This window comes from Protopterus annectens, chromosome 1.part1, assembly GCF_019279795.1.
Source record: "Protopterus annectens isolate FY-2018-M chromosome 1.part1, PAN1.0, whole genome shotgun sequence".
Lineage (NCBI taxonomy): Eukaryota > Metazoa > Chordata > Ceratodontiformes > Protopteridae > Protopterus > Protopterus annectens.
Window position 1 is genome coordinate 1,305,163,552 of NC_056726.1, and position 19,812 is coordinate 1,305,183,363.

Consider the following 19,812-nt stretch of genomic DNA (forward strand, 5'->3'; position numbering starts at 1 on the left):
CAACATTTTTCATAACTTTCATACAAGATGGCACTACCTCTTTCTAAACTTTTTCTTTAGTCTGCCCTTTTACTGGATCTCCATAGTCCCCTCTCTAGTCCACAAAGATCTGAACCTCTTTCCCCTTTTCGTCTGTACCCTTTTTACTTTGTTAGGAATCTATATGTGCCCTTATACTACAGCATGTATCTAGAGATCACTATCCTATTGCACTTCCTCACATAAGATATTAGAATGCCCCTCACAGGCTGCTGAGAGGTGACTTGTGCCTGGCCTACAGAGCAGTCTTGGACCCTGCCCTAATGGAAATGCTGAACATCCTCAAGTCAAATGGGACAAGATTCACTCCCTCTGGGGATCTTCACCTAGCGTGCGACATTAATAGGACATGATGGACAGACAGATATGTCTCCCAGAGATTGCAACTCCCCTGGAACAAACTCCCAGTTTACATAAAACAGAGCTCCTCAATGACCCTATTTAGGCATAACTTAGACAACTGGATGGGAGACTATAAATTTATCCTGGGGGTGTCACCTATGTCAGTCTTGGATAAGGGCAGTCGGTGATAATCATAGACTCACACTGCAAATATAGACCATACAATTTGGTCAATAAGGGAGCAAGGCTATAACATGGCTAGGCTTATAAAGGCATTAGGGCCAATCACCTACTAACCTGCTATGAATCTATGAACCTATCATAGCTAAATGTCACCTATCTAATTAAAGAGGAAACTGATAATTTCTAATGTGCCTCCTAAAAAGTTTTAGCCAGCCCTCTACATTCTTCCTAAGTGAAGGGTCCTTCAAAATGCATAGATTCATTGTCCATTATCCCATGGATGTTACATTGAGAGATAATGTTAACAGGAAGGTGTTTGGGCAAGGTCCCTGACATACTATCTAGGGGATCAAAATAGGTAAGCAGATATAATAATGCTAAGAAATAAGGTCTGCTGGATAAACTACTCTGTGCATACTGTAGTAAAGCACCACCTGTCAGGAAGCGTTGTTCTCTATGACTCCACAAAGTAATCTGGAGGCATAGTTTGCAACAGTACCCATCTGCTGATCCCATGTGGTTCTTTTGTATAATTAGTTTGATGAAGCTCTAAAGACAGCAAAAAATTAAAGTCCCTCTCCAAAGTGTGAATGTTGTTTCCTATACTTCTCACAACACTTAATACAGCTCCACTCTGGTAATCAGTGGCACCATTCTGTTTATCAGGGGTTCTCGATCCAAAAGCTTTTAAAACAAGTATAGGAGATGTAGGGGTACACTCTTCTGTGTGGGGAATATAGGGATCACCTCCAATCAATAATTGTGTAACTAATTCTTTCTTAATTTATTTACATTTTAAAGGAAAGACTATAACGAATTTATGAAAAATGCATTCAAGCTTTTCCTCTCTGTATTTTTTATTTCAGCCTTTCTGGCTTTAAGGAATTCATGTGGAACCCATACATGCCATTTTCTCAACAACTAAAACTTCTCAAGCAACTGAACATCATGCTCTTTTAATTAGTTTATTACAGGAACATCAAATTCTTTTCCCTGCTGGGTCTATATTACCCCAGCGAAAAACCCTATGCGTGAATACCAAAACATTGACCCCTATACAGCGAACCACGAAAATTCTGAATGCACTAAAAAGCGAAAAAAAAAATATTGAACTGTCATAGTCAGCCAACCCCACCACCCGCTACATACTACCTACCCAAACAAAATAAATGAACCACATACATACACTAACCAAACCCTACTTCTAACCTAAACTAAAGCACCAAAACCCTGCCTCCAACACTACACTAAACCCCACAAACACAACTATCTATGCACTCTCCTTAACCCTTCCCTAACCATAAGGTCCATAACTACCACACACATCCCCTACAGACATGCACCTAAACAAAATAAATAATACACATACATACACTTAAAAAACCCTGCACCTAACACTACACTAACTCTTACATACATTACCTATCTATGCACTTACCTTAACCCAAATCCTAACACTAAAGTCCTATCTATCGCACACTTACCTTATGGAGCTATACCGCAGATGGGCTAACCAAAACAAATTGACATTTCGAAATTCGTGGTTTTGAACGTTCAGGGTTTACATACTTCGCACAATATGGTTCAACGTCTTCGTATTTGTCTAAAGGGATTTTCGATCGCGTAATAGGAACCCTCCCTGCTGATTCATTTGCTGTAGAAATGTAGTCCTGTTTAACTGATTTATACAATCAAGCTACAGTTTCATTTCTATGAGATTAGATTGCAAGAATGAGCAAGATGGTGATAGCTGGACGTTTAGCTCTTAAAGTTGTTACCATAGCTCTGCTGTGCTATGTCTCTGAGGCCTTGTTCTACTTTAATTTACACATTCCCCTACTTTCACCAGTTTACACCCAGTTCCTTTCCATCCCTTTTTTAAATTACCTTTCTGTTTGGTACTCCACTCTATTGTATTTTTTCTTAACTAAGAGGTTATGTTTACCTTGCCTTTTGCTGACTCTGCTTGAATTTGAAGCAGTGTGTTTTCCAAGTATAGCCAAACCATTCACATGTGCTGTACTGATGAGGTAAGAAAAGTTTGAAACATGCATGTCTACAGGGGGTTGACTATATTGGCCTAAATGTACCCAAAAAGACTTGAAAAGAAAAGTAATTGGGCATTCAGAAGCCATGTAGCTGAAACACTGATATGTGCTTAAGGGGCCATTTGCATACACCCCAGTGACGTCCTGTGCAGGAGGTTTAAGGCATTACATACACCAATGCAATGTATGAACACATCATACACCAATGCAATGTACGAACACACATACATAAATGCATGGAACTTAACGTACCCAACAGAACCAAGATGCTCTCCACCAAAAAAGGAAGCCAATCTGGTGGTCCCCTGCCATTAACAAATGCTACAACAGAAGAAAGAAACTGTTGCAGAAAAAGGTAAAGACTCAAGACGGGAAAAACTCCCTTCTTAGCCTCAACAAAAAGTTGAGATCCCTCATCAAATCCTCTAAAGCTAGCTAGCTATGAAGGAAAGATTGCAGCAGACACTAAAGACAACCACAAGACCTTCTATAGCTATGTCAAGAATCTCCATGGCACTGCCCAGATTTGCTCAGAGTTACTGCACAATGGCACTTCCTATACTGAGCCAACAGATGTTGCCAGCATACTAGCCGACCAATTCAGTGCCAACTTTACCCTCCCCCCCCCCCCAAAGATCCAATCACAATACCGGAAGAATGTCAGGCACCCAGTATTATCATTGCACAGGTTAAAGCTGCATTGTCCAAGGCCAAGAATACAGCTTTTATGGGACCCAACAATATCCCTGGCTGTGTTCTACATGAACTACAAAGTGAACTGGCACCGTACTTGTGTGCCATGTTCAATCACAGCCTCACCTCAGGCTTTGTCCCTACCGAATGGCGCACTGCCACAGTCATCATTCTCCATAAAGGGGGAGTGACTACAGACCCTGGGAACTATTTATCCATCAGCTTGACAAGTCTGATATGCAAAGCTATGTAATGCATAATCATGGAACTAATTAATAAGGACACAGGGAATCTCCAAACTCTGGACCAAACTCAGTTTGGTTTTGTGAAGGGTAGATCATGCCTGCTCAAACTGGTTGACTTCTTTGAGTCAGTCAACAGAGCTGTGGACAAAGGCAAGGTAGTTCATACAGCCTAACTCAATCTGGCCAAAGCCTTTGATACCATTCCCCACTCGGGAATTATAGATAAACTCACCAAACTAGGCATCAACCCCTATATCATTAGATGGGTTGCAAATTGGCTCACAGATGGAGCCCACAGTGTGAAAGTAGCAGACTCCAAGTCAGACTGCTGAAAAGACATGAATGGAGTCCCACAGGGATCGGTCCTGGGTCCTCTCTTGTTTGGCATCTACGTCTCAGAAGTCCAGGCCAACACAAAGGGACTCTGGCTGACCAAGTTTTCAGATGATTGTAAGCTGAGATTCATTAACTCTCAAGGTGGTACAGACATTCTACAGACAGGCCTCACCGAAACAAATGACTGGTGTTAAAACCATGGCCTTAAACTTAATGCCAAAAAATGCATCATCATCCCCTTTGGGAAAAACTCAGTTCCCACAAATTACCACACTGATGGTAGTCCACTGAACACAGAAGGCGTTATAAGAGATCTGGGGACACAGGTTAACAGCAACCTCTTATTTGACCACCACATTGCCACTGTGGTCAGAAAATCCTTCTATGTGGCATATCTCATTACTCAGGGTTTTGCATCCAAGAAGAAAGAGGTTATCGTCTCTCTCTACTCTTCCCTCATTAGACCAATCATCGAGTATAATGCCCCATTTGCCATGTACCTCACCAGACACCTGTAATAGCTGGAGAGGCCACAAAAGTACCTCACAAAGAGGATCCTAGGCCTTAAACACATATCCTACATGGACAGACTCAAAAAACTCCACCTTTTCCCCATCTCATATCGTCTACTGAGAGGCGATCTCTGCTTAACCTACAAAGCCATGTCTGGCTCAGCTCTTTTAGAAATGTTACAGCTAAAGAAATCTCAATCTCCCCACACCACACACTTCCATAATCAACAGAACATGCTGAGGGATAGGTTCATAACCCAGAGACTGCCCATGCTCTGGACTAGACTTCCAATACATGTCAAGCAGAGCACCTCACTGGCCCTCTTCAAAAGAAATCTTGATGTGTGGATGGCAATAGGAAGTTCACCCCAGGATCACTCCAGTGGCTCTACTCAGTAGAGGCTCTGGAAACTAACATCGGATGGCACAATGTCAGGGCAATTCTATGGGCTTGGCTTGTAAAGGCTTCAGGGCCATTAGCCTAATACCCACACCTATGAACCCATGAACATAGTCTGTTCTCTTGGCTGCGTCTTTATTGCAGTTTTTACTGCATGGCATACCTGTGTGACCTTTTTACTCTTTGGTATGGATGTTAGTTCATACGTTCATAGGTTCATACTAGGCTATCTGCCCTGGGGCATTTATAAGCCTAGCCCGATTGTGTTTGGCTTACGCCACCCCTTGATTTGAGTATACTGTGCCCTTTTTAAAGTTTAGTTTACTGTGCCTCTGTCTAATAGTGACATGGAAGTAATCCCCAGGACAAACCTACAATCCCCCATCCACTCATCAAGATTCTTCTTGAAGAGAGTCAGTGAGGTGCTCTGCCTAACATGAATTGGAATTCTATTCCAGAGCGAAGGGAGCCTCTGGGTAATGAATCTGTCCCTCCAGCATGTTCTATTTATTTCTGTGCTGAGGTTCAAGTCCCTCGACCGCATGGCTCTAAGGGATTTAGATTTACTGAGGTGGAGCATGTCCATTAATTCTGGGTTGGACATAGCTTTATATGTCAGGCATAGATCGCCTCAAAGTAGGCGGTATGCAACTGAGTAGAGCTGGAGTTTTTTTAACCGAGCAGCATATGGCATCTGTTTGAGTCCCTTGATTCTCCTGGTGAGGTACTTTTGGGGTCTTTCTAATTGCTGCAGGTGTCAGGTAAGGTACATCCCAAAGGGGGCATTGTATTCTATGATGGGCCTGATGAGGGATGAATAAAGGGCCACGATTACCTCTCTTAATCTAGATGTGAATCCTTTCATGATGAGGTGGGCTATGTAGAAGGTCTTTCTAACCACTTTGGCAATGTGGTTGTCAAAGGAGAGATTGCTATCAACTTGGGTCCCCAGATCCCTAATTACTTTCTCTGTACTTAATGGGTTACCACCTATGTGGTAATTTGTGGGCACATTGTTTTTGCCAAAGGGTATGACTATACACTTTTTGGCATTTAGCTTTAGACCATGGCTCTGGCACCAGTTATCCATCTCTGCGAGACATTTTTGAAGGATGTTTGTGTCAGCTGAACAGTCGATTATGGCACAAAGTTTGCAGTCATCTGTGAACTTGTGTGAGCCATAGTCCTCCCACATTGGCCTGTACCTCAGAAAATTAAATACCGAACAAGAGAGGTCCCAGGACAGAACCTTGTGGGACGCCACTTGTGACCGGTTTCGAGTCTGACATGGCTCCAGCAACTCTGACTCTGTGGGTTCTGTCTTTGAGCCAGTTTGTGACCCATCTTGTGACATAGGGGTTTATATTTAGGCTGGATAGCTTATCTATGATGCCCGAGTGGGGTATTGTGTCAAATGCCTTTGCGAGGTCCAGATAGGCTGTGTGGACTACCTTCCCTTCATCTATGGCCTTGGTGACTGTTTTAAAGAAGTCAACCAGGTTCAAAAGGCAGGATCTGCCCTTGACGAAGCCAAATTGAGTAGGATCTAGTGTCTGTAGGTCCCCCAATGTCTTTGTTTATGAGTTCCATGATGATCCTCTCCATAGCCTTGCAGACTAGGCTAGTCAGGCTTATGGGGCAATAGTTTCCAGGGTTCGTAGAGGTGCCACCTTTGTGGAGTGGGATCACTGTTGCTGTACGCCATTCTTTGAGCACATATCCTGTAGTGAGGCTGAGATTGTACAGCAGTTTTACTTGAGGGATTAGTTCTTCTTGGAGTTCATGTAGGATGCAACCCGGGATGCCATCTGGTCCCATGGAAGCAGTGTTTTTTGCTTTGGAGAGGGCAGCCTTCACCTGAACATCATAGATGTTTGGGAGGCTGCACTCTGCCGGGATAGATACTTGCTCTTTTGGGGGGGGAGGGGGGGGTTGAACTGAACCTGTCTGCCAGGATATTGGCGATGTCTGTGGGTTCAGTGTATTTTTTGTCGTTTAGAATCAACTCAGAACAAGTCTGGGAGTTGCATCCCAGGTTCCTAACATAACTGAAAAAAGCCTTATGATTGTCTTTAGTGTCCTGTGCAATTTTTCTCTCGAAGCTGGCCTTGGAGGATTTTATGAGGGATCGTAATTTTTTGCTAGTACTGATCAGAGATGCCTTCCCTTTTAGGGATTTTGCTCTACCATGTAGTAGCTTCCTCCTTCTGTTGTACAGTTTATTTATGGCTGGGGTCCACCAGACTGGACGCCTGCCTTTGGATGACTGGGTCCTGATTTTGTTTGGGATAGCATGATCCATGCATTCCTGGAGATGTCCGTAGAATGCGTTTATATAGGATTCTGCAGTTTGGGCCGTAGTTTCCACTGGCTCTGGGGCCTTGAAGGATTCCACTTCAGTTTTGAGAAGTGTGAAGTTCGCTTTTGAGAAGTTTTTCACTGTGGTTTTCTGGGCTGGGGGTGGGGTCAGGATGTGGATAACAAGTGAAATTAATTTATGGTCTGATCTTACCAATGAGGGATATACTTCTGGTATGGAGCATAGAGTCCCCATGTTGGTAATGATCAGGTCTAGTATGTTTTCTCCTCTTGTGGAAGTGGTGACTAGTTGTTCCATAGCATTTGAGTTTATAAATTCCAGGAACCTTTGGGCTAAGGTGCTGGGGCTTGAGATATTTATGCAGATACCCTAAAGTTATGGACATCAGGCTTGCTTTTAAGATGTGTATTTTTGAAGCAAAGGCAAGAAATCCACTTATGTTGTATTGATGAGCTACAGCTAGTCCTATAAAGATGTAAAAATAAAAGATGTCAGAGGCACTCAGAAGTCTTGTAGCTAAAACACTGGTTTATCCTTAAGAGGTTATGTGCATATATTCCATGGGCCTCCACTTCTGGAGGATTAAGGTATTACACAGTCAAGACTCTAGCATGCATGAGTCTTTCTTGTAGTTTTTACTGAAGGGTTGGTCTGTATAAATTTTTTACCCTTCAGTGTGTATGCTTTCATCTAAGGGATATTTTATAGATCAAGCCCATTTTATGACCTGTCTCCGGTCATTCATACCTTGTTTTTGTGCCTTAACTAATACAACTCCCTGTATCTGAGACTTCTGGACTACAAAACTGATCACCTGCAACAATTGTAAAAACTCTGCTCCTTGGTTGCTAACTAGTACTTTATAGTGCCATCATATTATACCAGTTTTGAAGCCTCCATTGACTGCCTGTTCAGTTGTATATCATTCAAAATATTATTTTCTTAACTTGTCTTACCATGCATGTTGTGGCTTTCCCTAACAGTAAGTCTGTTTGATAGAGCTTCTTATACCATAATGTCACACTTGTGCCCTAAACTCAGCCAGGGGCTGCTGGTGGTTCTAATGGTAGTCTTTGAATCCTCTTGGATTCCCTTCTTTCCTTATCAAGCTCCATGCTTTTTGGAACTTACTAAATTACTGTAGGAGACTCTAGTAACCAGCAGCTTTAAAGGGTCCTTTAAGAATCATCTGTTTTCTAAAGCATGTTAACAGTACTGGACAGTACAGTGGCACAGTACTTAATATTACTACCTCACAGCTCTTGGATCTCCACTTCAGTTCTTGGGTAGTATGCATTCTGCGTGGTATCTTCCTGTGCTCTCTGTGTCCTATTTGGGCATTCACTAGGTGGACCAATGTCTTCCTGCACCTCAAATTCATGCAGTGAGTGAATTAGCAATACTCTAAATTGCTCATTGTTATTAATATTGACTGTGTGTTTGCATTCTCAGGATAGGTTGGCAGCCTATCTGGAATTTGTTTCTTTACCTTTCATCCACTGAGTGCTATGATACTCTCCCATTTCCCACATGCCACAACATGAATAAAGCTAGCCACGGTGGTGCAGCAGTAGCATTGTTGCCTTACAGCAAGAGGTTCTCCTGTTCGATTCTCAGCTGGAGTGCCTTCTGTCTGGAGTCTGCAAGTCCTCCCTGTGGTCGAGTGGCATTCGAAAGACATATGTAGAATGGGCCTGTCTTCGTTGAAGGTTGTGCATCAAGCTGGCACCTTGGCACTGTAAAAATCTACTGCCAATCATTAGCAGACCGGAGTTCTGCTGTGGCGACCCCTAACTGGGAAAAAAGCCAAAAGAACAACAACTGACATGAATAAAGCTGGTAATGGAGAATGAATGAATAATTTCTATTAGTATTATTTTTGTTTCATTGACATATGTTGGTTCCTTTTAATATGTTTTACTATTTTCAAATTGGTTTGTTTTTGGGCATTCATAGGATCATAAGAGGTTTCTAGGCTATCGATCTAGAGGTCATTTCAAGTCTAGCCATTTTATCCCAATGTAATACCAATGATAGTCAATACACAGGATTGTATTTAGTAAAGACCGCCCATGTCCAGGAGGGTTGTGGGCACTATATCTGGTAAGAATTTATGGTGCCCATCCACAAGTCCAGGTTCCTTTTGAACAGTGTCATAGAGATGCTCTGCTTCATATGAACTGGTACCCTATTCCAAAGATGTGTCAGTCACTGTGAGACAAATCTGTCCAACCAGCATGTTCTACTCAAGTCCCAGGCCATATTTAGGTCCAAGAAATGGGTAGCTCTATTCCCGTTTGATTTATGAATGTGCAGCAAATTCATTAGGTTTGGGTTAGAGATTGCTCTGTAAGCTAGGCATAAGTCTCCCCTAATAAGACTGTATGATACTGAGTACAATGACAGGGACTTTAGATGGTCTGTGTAAGTAATGTGCTGGAGTCCCTTGACCTTCTTTGTTAGAAACCTCTGAGGTTTCTCCAGTTGCTGTACAGAACCTTTCCAAAAAGTAGGTCCTACAAACTACTTGATTCATTATACAACAACAAAGCAATTTTAATGAATATATTTTCTTTAGTACACCACAAATATGTAACAAAACTATCAGCAATTGTAAATCTTAGCAAAAGGAAAAGAAAAACTTGCTCCTTCTTCCATTACTATGTAGGTACCACAAGCCCAGACAGCACCCAACCCATCAACAAATATTGTGAATTAAATACTGTAAACAGTCCAATTTCCCACAGTTCTGTAATACTGCAGCCATTCACCTAATAAAGGTTATGTGGTTTTATAACGGAAGGGCAGTAAATGTGCTTTCCACTAATTACAACTGCCTTGAACTGGTCTGTACCTTGTCACAAATCATACAATAATTGAACAGCTATACTAATAAAATGAGCAAACCAAACTTGTCTATATTTGGTTTATGTTCTACCCAACTGAAAAGTGTGGAAAGTCAGCATTTGATTGCATGCCTTAGTCAAATATATTCCACATATTTCTCTTTATAAGGGCAAAGATGTGAAATAGATGGGGAAAGGGGGTTACAGAGGCACAGTAACTGGGAGAATGAACCAGAGAAGCAGTAAACTTTACAGACAGGAAGCCAGGGAATAAGGAATTAATGTGGAAACCATTGCATGAAATACCTGTTGCTGCAGTCAATATCTGTATTCATCCCATAGAGTGGATCCAGGCATGGCTGATATCCAGGGCACCCCAGCAGATAAAGATTAGGGATAGGACTGTGTGCATGTTTAAGCACAACAAAAATCCTTCAGTCGGACATCATCCATCAATCCCTTAATTAACACCACCCCCTTCATTAACTATGTATAGAAAAGTAAAGGGAACAATACTTAGAGCTAACATGGTTTACTGCTCAAGCAACATAACTTTTGCAAATCCAGGACCTGTGATGGATTCTCTTACTACCTCATTAATCCTCAGCAGAGTCACTGATATCGCGACACTAATGTCACTGCTGATAGTGTGATAGCCTGCTTCCCCAAACTGATAAGTATATTTATATCAAGTTAGGCATATTCTTGTCACTGGGCATGGAAACTCTTCCTATTCATATTTTGGCATATAATATCTATGAGCATAGCTCTCAACCTTCCATTGCTAAAATGAGGAACACTCACCTTCATAATGTGGAACAAATGGGCAAAATGTGGAACACATACTAATGGCTTACTAACAACTTCAAATAGGAAGGTCATAGGATGGTTAAAATATGCTTGTTTTACTTATAAAATGAATTAATATGATTAATTTCAATTTACCATGGATTTCACTTGAAAAAAAATTCCTAACACTGAATGTGTGACACTCTTTTCAATGTGTAACTTTGAGAAATTTCGAGGAACATGAACTTTTTAAGACCCCAAATGAGGTACGTTCCTCGTAATGAGGTACACTTGAAAGGTATGTCTATGAGCATCTGATTCTATAACATCTTCATTTTCACATGATATATCAAGCAATGACTCAGAGATCTGTTAGTCATCTTACATAAGAGTCAATTCCTTTGTCTTAGATCTTCCTGGTGGTATGTATCACTGTCCTGATCTTTTCTTAGTGAGGAAATAACTGGAGGTAAGCAGACCTTCCTTTTCCTCTCTGAACTCTTTTTTCACAGTGTTACCACCATTCATCCTTTCTTAGACCCATTTCTTGTCCATTCTTAAGGACTCCAATCCCATATGTTGTTACTACCACAGTCAACTTGGATGTTTGCTCCATGTCTGGCAATCTGCCAAGAACATGTCTGTTTGTTTTTTCAGATGCATTAGAAAATTACATGATGATTTGCCTCTCACTGTATCCAGCATCACAAAAAATCATAACTGGATACTGAAACCCAAATCCACATCTTTGCAAAGTCATCATCATCTTCTATCTGCTGTTCCCGTTAGGGGTCGCCACAGTGGATCATCTGTTTCCATTTCTTCCTGTCCTTTGCATCATGCTCTTTCACACCAGCCACCTGCATGTCCTCTCTCACCACATCCATAAACCTTATCTTAGGCCTTCCTCTTTTCTTCTTACCTGGCAGCTCCATCCTTAGCATCCTTTTCCCAATATACCCAGCATCCCTCCTCAGCACATGTCCAAACCAACGCAATCTCGCCTCTCTTGCTTTGTCTCCAAACTGTCCAACCTGAGCTGACCCTCTAATATACTGATTCCTATTCCTGTCCATCCTAGTCACACCCAGTGCAAATCGTAACATCTTTAACTCTGCCACATCCAGCTCTGACTCCTGCCTTTTTGTCAATGCCACCGTCTCCAACCCATATAACATAGCTGGTCTCACTACCCTCTTGTAGACCTTCCCTTTCACTCTTACTAGTACCCGTCTGTCACAAATCACTCCTGACACTCTTCTCCACCCATTCCACCCTGCCTGTACTCTCTACTCCACCTCTCTTCCACACTCACCATTACTCTGAACTGTTGATCCCAAGTACTTAAACTCATCCACCTTTACCAACTCTACTCCCTACATCCTCACCATTCCTCTACCCTCCCTCTCATTTACACACATATATTCTGTTTTAGCCCTGCTGACCTTCATTCCTCTTCTCTCTAGAGCATATCTCCACCTCTCCAGGGTCTCCTCCACCTGTTCCCTACTCTCGCTACAGATCACAATGTCATCTGCAAACATCATAGTCCACGGGGCCTCCTGTCTGATCTCATCTGTCAACCTGTCCATCACCACTGCAAATAAGAAAGGGCTCAGAGCTGATCCTTGATGTAATCCCACCTCCACCTTAAACGTAGCAGTCACTCCCACCACAGTCCTCACCAATGTCACACTACCCTTGTACATATCCTGTACCACTCTTACATACTTCTCTGCTACTCCCGACTTCCTCATACAATACCACAACTCGTCTCTAGGCACCCTGTCATATGCTTTCTCTAAGTCCACAAAGACACAATGCAACTCCTTCTGACCTTCTCTGTATTTTTCCAATAACACTCTCAGAGCAAACATTGCATCTGTAGTGCTCTTTCCTGGCATGAAACCATACTGCTGATCACTAATCATCACCTCCCTTCTTAACCTAGCTTCCACTACTCTTTCCCATAACTTCAAGCTGTGACTGATCAGTTTTATCCCTCTGTAGTTACTGCAGCTCTGCACACCACCCTTATTCTTAAAGATAGGTACCAAAACACTTTTTCTCCACTCCTCAGGCATCCTCTGACTTTCCAAAATTTCATTAAACAATCTGGTTAAAAATTCCACTGCCATTTCTCCTAAGCACCTCGTTGCTTCCACTGGTATGTCATCTGGACCAACAGCCTTTCCATTCTTCATCCTCTTCATAACTGTCTTTACTTCCTCCTTGCTAATCTGTTTCACTTCCTGATTCACTATCCCCACTTCATCCAACCTTCTCTCTCTCTCATTCTCTTCATTCATCAGCCCTTCAAAGTACTCTTTCCATCTACTCAACACACTCTCCTCACTTGTGAGTACGTTTCCCTCACTATCCTTTATCACCCTTACCTGCTGCACATCTTTCCCAGCTCTGTCCCACATCTTTGCAAAGTGTTGATACAAAAGAATGATGCTCTGTAATAAGAAAACAAAGCAGTCCAATTTAATCCTTATTTGTATATTTGCAGCTCTGACAATTTGTAAGATGCCTGTTTTGTTGGTAATTTTTATTTTTCCAAAACGTTGAGAAACCTTATGCTTATCAGCCCATTGTTTCCATACCACAGACTACACTAGCAATCAGTATCCAGAAACTCTTTATACTATGAATAATAAACTTAACAGGGTTGGGCTTGTCCTGCTTTTCTGGTACTCTAACAGCATTCATACTGTTGTGTCGTAATTTATTTATTATCTTTTTACTAACTGGGTTAGTTCCACTAGGCTAGTGACCTCTTCTTGTGGGAGATCTCAGATGCTATTTACACTAGTAAGTACCAGGGAGTCAGGGAACTTCCCCTACTCTTTTCAATAGGAGGACATCTGTGCACATGTGTGTGTGTGTGTGTGTGTGTGTGTGTGTGTGTGTGTGTGTGTGTGTGTGTGTGTGTGCATGGTACGTTTTGCTTCCTGCTTCCAGTCTGGGTATGAAGGCGGCTTGGAAAAGCAGGAAGCTACCATAAGCAAAAATGGAGTTTGTAGAGCAGAATAAGAAGGTGACTCTTGATTGTGGTGCTGTTAATCGGACAGCAGAGATGTTTATTTCATCAGAAAAGGAGTCAGAAGCCAAGAATAGTACGAGAGACAAGTATGGTATGTTCAAGATGGAGGAAAAGGCAGATGAGCCTTTTCAAAGTAGTAGGAAGGCAGCAGATGCAGTGGAGATAGATTGGAAAAGGTGTTCCAGCAGAAGCTTTTTGAATTCAAGGATGCAACACAGGACTGTACTGTTACAACCATCTGGTCAGGAGGGTTGCAGAATGATATATTCTTGGAGATTTTTATTTATTTATTTATTTCAGTTTGATTACCGGGGAAGTCCACTGGGTCAAGAAGAACCCATTTTCAGTGGAGGCCCAGGGAGAAAAGCTCCAAAGGCAGTACAACCAATGCAATGTTTAAGAAGAATACAAAACATAATACAAACAGCAAGAAAACAAAGTAAGACACTGCAAATTCAAATTACAATAGAAAGTACTCACAGTAAGAATATTTTAAAATGCATATTTACAATAGAATGTAGACACAGTAAGAACATTGAAAATGCAAATTTACAATACACTGCAAGAATTTATAGGACACAGCAAAAGTTAAAAATTAGTCAAAATATTTTTTTTTTTTTTTTTTGCTAACTATTCAATATTGTCATCCATACAGTGAAGTTAGAGCCTGCTAAAAACATAGCTAGAGTTTGAGTGTATAAAGGTGCAGGAGTACAGGGGCTTAGTCTAGGGCAACCTTGGGATTAAGTAGGGTGAAAGCAAGAACATTTCCATTTTGAAGATAGGTGTGAGAAAAGTTGGGTTTTGAAGTAGTCTGAGTTTGGTATGGTTCTAAGAGAAGGAGGGAGAGAGAGATGGTGGAGGAAAGTGAAGTGGAAAATGATAAGGATTTATCTTGTGGAGAAATGATGGAGAGAATACTGAAGGAAGAAGGGCAGCAGAGTGAGGAAAAGCAGATAGAGAAGGAATTGTATGATGAGATGGTGAGAGATGGAATATGTGGTAAGCAAGTAGAAGATACAAAAGTTAGAAGAAAAAGACTGTTTAAGGTTTGACTTGAAAAGAAGGAAGATGCAAGCTATGTGATGCAGTTATTAAGATGACCAGGAATAAAACATATGAGGTAAGAGTGTTTACATATATTAATAAAGAGACTTTTTGTGAAATTATTTTCGATAATGGGCAGATAATGGAAAAGTTTATAGAGGAATATAAAAAAAAGAAAAACTGTTCACCATGGAACTTATAAGTACTTAAGCCCTCTTTTAGGGAAACTAAGAAAAAAATAATATTCAATTCTGAATTGAGGTTGAAAAAGAGACTTTAAAAAAGCACTTATTAAATCTGTGCAATGATGTACTAAATTTATTGAAAATGTATGATAATAGAGGTTTAATGACTGGTGCATGGGACTGCAATGTGATATTGAAACTGGAAAATGACTGTATTGTACATATTCCAAGTGTGTTATTACTGTCAAAGGAGACAGACATTTGGTATGATATTGAGGTTAGCCAAAGATGTGCTTTTTGTATGGAAAAACAGATAATTTAATTAACAAATGTGAAAAAAGAAAATGTTTTATATGTGGGTGTTTGGGACACAATGCAAAAGGTTGCAAACCTAAATGTTATAAATGTAAAAAAGTGGGACATTTTGGGGGGAGTGTGAAAAAAAAGAAAACAGAATTGTATCAGACATAACAGAGACTGTATTAGAACAAAGTAATAAGGAAAAAGTTATAGAAAAGGATGTAGAAGAGAAACAAATGGAAGAAAAAGATAGTAATACTGATATGAAACAAGTAACTCAAAAAAGTGAAAGATGATTTAAATACAGTAAATATTGAAGTAGAAGAGTCAAATTTAAGTGAGAATGATGATGGTAAATGGAATATAGTTAGACAAAAACGAAATTCATTTGGAAAAAGTGAGACAAAGGAAAAAGAAAAAATATAGAAGGCTTAAAAAAAGAAAAAAGAAAGGGACAGGATGAATACATACTATTATTTAAAGTAGAGTTACATGTAAAGTTTTGTCAATAAATGTGAATAGTTTTAAAAAGTTGGAAGTCATGTAAATGTGAATAGTTTTAAAAAGTTGGAAAGTATCTGCGGTGGTGGTGCTGCGGTAGCGCTGTCGCCTCACAGTAAGACGCTGTCCGGTTCAATTCTCAGCTAAAGCATCTTCTGCGTGGAGATATGCGTGAAAGGGCGTACCTTCGTTGAAGGTTGTGTGTCAGGGCTGGTAACTCGACACGTAAAAATCAGCTACCAATCATTAGCAGACCGGAGTTCCGCTGTGGCGACCCCTAACCGGGAAAAGCCGAAAGACGCAAACAAAGTTTTAAAAAGTTGGAAAGAAGGATAATAGTTTTGGAGTGGTGTAAGACATTAGATAGTGATGGTATTATACTAGAAGATATTAGATTTTAGTCAAAAACAGAAAGATATCAAACAAAAGTGTGGTGGGGGAAAATACAATATGGAATTTCAGGAAATAAACCTGTTCAGGAATACTTGTATTATATAAAGATGCAATTAAAGTGTTAGATGTTGCATTTGTTATAGTAGATAGAATTGTTGTTATTGGCATAAGATGGAGAGAACATGTTATAAGAATTATTGCATTATATGCTTATGCTATAAAAAAAGGAGAGGGAAGAGATGTTTAGAAAGATAATACAAAATGTAGCAGTTAATTTGAAAATAATTGTAGTAGGGGCCTTTAATTGTAATTCAAGACAACCTAACAAAAAGGCTTATGATTTTAAAGTAGTAAAGGACATTATAATATATGGACAATTAAAAATTTGGAATTTAGAGACCTGGACATATAGAACATGGGAGAAAAGAACAGAAATAGATTATTTTTTATTATCTGAAAGTTTAGTAGCAGTCGTACAAGGAGTAGTACTGACAGGGTTTTCAGATCACAGGGCAATATGGATTATAGTAAAAGGAAAATATGATTATATAAAAAGAAAGAAAGGCATAAAAAGAATAAATTAAGTAAACTGTGATGATAACGGGAGAAAAGAGGTCATGATGGCAAGATCATGTACAAATGAGAGAATTTTGCAAAATTGTTCAGAATGGTGGTTACATTTTAAACTAAAATATAAAAAATGTTACATGGCATGGGAAAAAGAGAAAATATATAGGAAAAAGAGAAATAAGAATTTAAGTAATGATATGATTGAGTGTATAGAGAAGAATGATGAGAATTTCTTTAGTAAGGAACAGAAAATATATGAATTGAATAAGAAAAAATAGAGCATTTATTGTATAAACAGATATTTTTAAAAAGAAAAAAGAAGAAATTGCAGCATATTTATGTAAAATAATCAAAGAGAATAATAGCGTAATGAGGGAAATGAAAGATTCATCAGGTATGATACGTAGCACACAAAAGGAGATTATGAATATCGTAGAAGAATATATTAAGACAGTATTTAAAGAAAAGAAAAGTAAGGCATGGAAGAAATGGAAGGTAAGTACATTTTCAGACATGGAGACATGGATTTAGAAAAAGAGATAGAAATAGAAGAGCTAAAACAGGTAATAAAAGGAATGCATTTTGATTCTGCAGCAGGACCAGACAGAACAGAATATAAGATGTATAAAAATCTGACTTTGGAGAAAATAAAATGCTTTATAAAGATATTAAATGAATGCTTAGAAAAAGCTTTTTTTAGAGTTATGTAGAGGTGTCATCAGATTTATATGGAAAAAAAGAAGAGAAGGGAAAAATTCAAAATTGGAGACCAGTTGTATTAAATAATATGGATTATAAGATTTTTATGAAAATATTATACAAAAGGATGGAAGGAAAAGTAGGTTAGGTTGTAAGTGATTATGTATGTAAAAAGTTCAAGACATTATTAATAATTAGGGAATTAGTAGATGATATAGTAGTTAGAAATGCTCAGGCAAAAGTGATGGTAGGAGATCTTTGTAAAACATTTGATCTGATACATCATTTAGTTTTATGGGACACATTTGATTTGTATAATAGAAGACAGAGGATTAAAAATGTGTGTATGACAGCATACAAGTGTACTATAGTAAAGATTATGATAAACAGATGGTTGAGTGATTATATAAAGTTAGAGAAGGGTATCAGGCAAGGATGTCCATTGAGTGGTACATTATTCACACTAGTAATGAATGTAATATCAATGTACATGAATAAGGAGATGGATGCTAATAGTTATATTTCTAAGAAAGGGATACAAATGCCCATATTGTTGAGTTATGCAGATGACATTATCATTCCAACTAAAAATTAAGTTAGCATGAATGTAGTAATAAAGTAGTTACAAGAAGATATTAAGGTGTTTGAGCTAGTTTTAAATAAAGATAAAATTCAAGGCTTAGGTTATGAAGGAAAAATTGGTGGAGTTGAATTTAAAAAAGAAAAATTAAGATCCTTGGAACAGACTTTGGGAAGCAAAAAATTATAAATTCTGTATGGAAAGAGGAAATAGAGGAATTTTAAAAATGTGCATGTTTTGGAAGTCTTTTAGGCTTTCCTTTAAAAAGAAAGTATATTTAATAAATTAAATTCTGTTAGCAAATAGTACATATTTAACTAGTGCCTTTAGTCTTCCTTTAAATTTAGAGATGGATGGAAACAATATAATAATCACCTCTATATGGGGGATGAAGGTTAAACCCTGGAAAAAGAGACATGTTATATGTGCATAATGAAAAAGGAGGTTTGGCCTAATGGTTAAGATGCTTGTCTTATAAGCACAATGGACAGAGTTTGATTCTCATGTGGGATAATTGACTAGGCTTAACATAGCCCACAAAGGCAGTTAGTCTAGCACTATAACCTGTGAAGTAAACCCTATAGTGTGTATGTCAGCCATACATTTATACACAGTAATGAAGCATTTAAAAGATAACGAGGATGCTTTAATAATGAAAATATTAAGTGTGAGGTATAAAATAGAATGGTTGACTTTTTCTAGTTCTAAAACAAGGAGGAGTTGTAATAAAGAAATGGAAAAGTAAAAAGATAAGATTATTTTGTGGAAAATTAATGTGAAAGAAATTGAAAATGATAGAAATAATTGTATGAAAAGGTTATGGAAAAGTATTACAGGATATATCCTTGGAAGGAATTAAACAATGAGAGAAGGAATGCTATTGCTGCAAGAATGAAGAGATGTAAAAATATAGAATATCAATATTTTCTATGGAGATTGTCTATACAAAAGTTACCAGTGAATGCTAATATGCCATATAAAACTATAAAAGACAGAGTTTGCCTATATTGTGGTGAATTTGAAACAATGTAAAAGGGTAAAAACATTATGAGAAACTTTATGGGAAAAGATTATTGCTAGAAGAATATGTATTAATGTGTGTATGCTTAATGCTAATTAATAGTCAGAAGAATTAACACTTTTTCATTCTATTTTACATGCACTGTGTTATATAAATTGAGTTTCATATGAGACTGAAAATGATGCTTTTTGAAAACTGCAGTATGCCTTCTGAAACTTGCAAGATGCCCTCTGACCTAGTAATTTCTAGCACAGCAATATTCATGTTTATGCCGTTTGGAAATGTACTTGAGAAGCAGGTGCTTATCTGCTAGGTCAGGAACGAATGAATGAACAATACTATATTCTGTAAATGTAATGATTTTAAACAATCAGCTCTGTTCGAAGCATGAGAACATGTACAGCTGCAGAAGCTTAGAGATAAAGTAGACAAAGGATTATCAGAGAAATGAACTGTTAGTTTTGTGCTTGAATTAGCCATAGTACCTTGAATGGTAACATAACATGTATCTAATTGGTGGTAATCAAGGCCACGTTGTTTTCCTCAGGAAGTTTCTCACAAAAATTGATAAATCAGCAGAAATTCATAGGACTGATGGTCAACAAGTGATGATGAAAAGACTGGTAATTTATTATGTCAGCTTGGTAGGCAATGTCTAGTTAGAGAATGTATAAAAGTGAAAGTATTTCCTGTTTCTAGTTAGACAAACTCTGT